Genomic DNA, 2,453 nt, shown 5'->3' on the forward strand with positions numbered 1-2,453 from the left:
GAAGAAGAGAACTACACCTCAAGTTTTTGACTAGTTGGGGAGAAAAGGTTTGCATAGAAGGGTAGGGGGGAAACCGCGCTCAGGGCAGTGGGCTGGCGGTGGTAGGGAAGGCTTCCTGGGGACCGGCAATTTGGAAAGGAAAATACCCGGCCAAGGCGGAGGGGAGGCGGGAGGACATTCCGATCTGGGGAGGGGTGAGGACAAAGCGTTGCTGGAGTGGAGTGTGAGGCTTGAGGTGGGTGCGGAGGGGAGCTGGAGGGAGGCAGAGGCAGGGCGCGCCGGGATCCGACACCGGGTCCCGGTGGAGTCCGGGTGCCTGGGGACGTCTGTCCGAGGGGCCTGGCTGGGGAGCGAAGGGAACGTGGGGTGGCCCGGGAGGGGCGTCGGGCGCGGGCTCCCGGGGCCAGGTGCTCGCCCCGCGGCCGCCCGGCCGGTCCCGGCCCCTCCCGGCTGCCCCTCCTCCGGGAGGGCGGGCGGCGACTGCGGGGCGGGGCGCGGGCTCGCCCGGCCTCCTGGCTGCGCGACGGTCACTGCACTCGCGCCGGGTTGTGCTGGCTGCAGCGGGAGCGGGACTCCGAAGCGGCGGCGGTAAGTGAGCGCCGAGCGGGAGCTGGCGGGTGTGCGAGCGGAGCGGGACCCGGGGGCCGAGGTGCGGCCCAGGGCGACGGGACCCTTGGGGCGCGGGCTCAGCCAGGTGCTCCGGGCTCAGCCGCGCGTCCTCCCTCCGAGCTGGCGCTGCTTCGCCGCTGGGTGCGGGTCCTGGGGCTGAAAGGTGCGCTCCTGGCTTCTCACCGCGCCCTGCCCGGAGACGAGCGGGACCGATGGCCTCTCCTGGGGAACTGGCGTTGGGGCGGGGCAGAGAGGGAAGAGGGTCTCCCGGACCTCCCTGGTGAAAGGAGGGCTTGGCTGTCTTAGCACCCCTACCTGGAGTGTTGGGAGGGACCCACGCGGAGCACCGCAGTCCCTGTCCTGTCTTGTACTTAGTTCCTCTGCACGCTCGTCCAGCCAGTCCCATGAGAAGAAGGGGGTTTGTGGCCCCCCTTTCTCCTTGGCCCTCTCCGCCCGACACCCACCAGGCTGGTCATCCCGAAAGCCCCCGCCTCACTTAGAGCACATAGCCTAGCTTTCCAAGGGACTTTTCCAAGTTTCATCACTGTTTGGCCACTAGACAGGTGCTTGGCTGTCACGTTGGAGTTAGTTACATAGGATTTTAGAAACTTTGTGCGTTTGTTCTGGGTGTCCCCCAAGGAAGCAGTGCCCTTCCAACGCTGCTTATGCAGCTCAAAGCTCCCGGAGAATTCTTTGGGGGACATTGGTTCCCAAACTTGGCTGCGCACTTGGAGAGTTTTAAAAATACTGGTGCCTGTGTTCTACCTCCAGAGATCCCGATTCAGTTGGTGTGGGCTGAGCCTAGACAATGGAAGTTTTAACAGCCCTCCAGGTGATTCTACTGTACAACCAAGGCTGAGAATCTCTGCTTTAGGGATTACTTGCACCAGCCACCTTTTGAATCACTAAAGATCCTGATATAAAACTTATCTCGGCGCTCTGGAGTCTCCTGTAATCGACCTCTTCACCTAGAGACCTGTTGGTTGGTGCTTTCCAACTTAAACTGCAGATGGTGCCTGCTGAAGTTCCCTTTGTTTCTACCTCTCACTTTGCAGTAAATACTGCTGGGCACTTTCTGTCAAGGAGTTGGGAACGTGGGTAGTAGGACTAGGGCGCTCTTGTGAGGGTCAAGGTTATAAGATAGGGCTGTCTTATTCAGGAAAAACCAAATGATAGCTTGACTTGTCATTTTTGGAAAGGATTTCTGATGAAAAGGAGGGCAAATTCTTTAGGAATTGGTTAGCTTTTTGATCATCATTTCCCATATGGAGATAATGGTTTTGCATAAATGTGGGGAATTTTCCTTCTGGAAGCAAAACTAAAACAATTTTAAGGTTTTGTGGTTGATATTTGTGTTCATGTGTGTGTATTTGTTAATAGGTTAAATTTTTGATGTGTGATCGGGCCCTGCAGATGTCACACAGTGAATATTGTTGATAGAATAATATCTGAGTTAGGTAATCAGTGCACATCTGAGATTAGACCTCAGACACTTGTCAAACGATCTTAAAAATGATGGGGAACTAGGACTGAGGAAACTCTGAACTTATGTTTACATTGGCTGAGTTAGATCATCTATATTTTATTAAGAAAGTGTGTTTTCTGCATCCTACTTATTAACAGGGTAGTCTCCAGAAAGCTTGATTTACTGTTGTTTCCCAAGTGTGATGTTTGTATTAGAGTCCCACCTGGATGTTGCTACTTGGCCACAAATCAGTGGATTTAATTTTTTTCTTAGGTGCTGGCCCTCTATTCTGTATGTATGTATGTATGTGTATATATCTATATATATATATCTATACATCTATCTATATCTATATGTATATACACACACACATACACAT

General features: G+C 54.1%; 1 protein-coding gene across 2 annotated transcripts in view; it reads left to right on the plus strand.

Annotated features, from left to right (window-relative positions):
• Positions 1-532: 532 nt before the first annotated feature.
• CGNL1 (cingulin like 1) overlaps positions 533-2,453 on the plus strand; it is a 179,240-nt gene continuing 177,319 nt past the window's right edge. For both annotated transcript variants that reach the window (XM_003784377.3, XM_023510144.1), the window contains exon 1: positions 533-588. The gene's annotated coding sequence lies outside the window, so the exon portion shown is untranslated. The remainder of the gene's footprint in view (positions 589-2,453) is intronic.

This window comes from Otolemur garnettii, unplaced genomic scaffold (assembly GCF_000181295.1).
Source record: "Otolemur garnettii isolate 467f Iridium unplaced genomic scaffold, OtoGar3 scaffold00011, whole genome shotgun sequence".
NCBI classification, from domain to species: domain Eukaryota; kingdom Metazoa; phylum Chordata; class Mammalia; order Primates; family Galagidae; genus Otolemur; species Otolemur garnettii.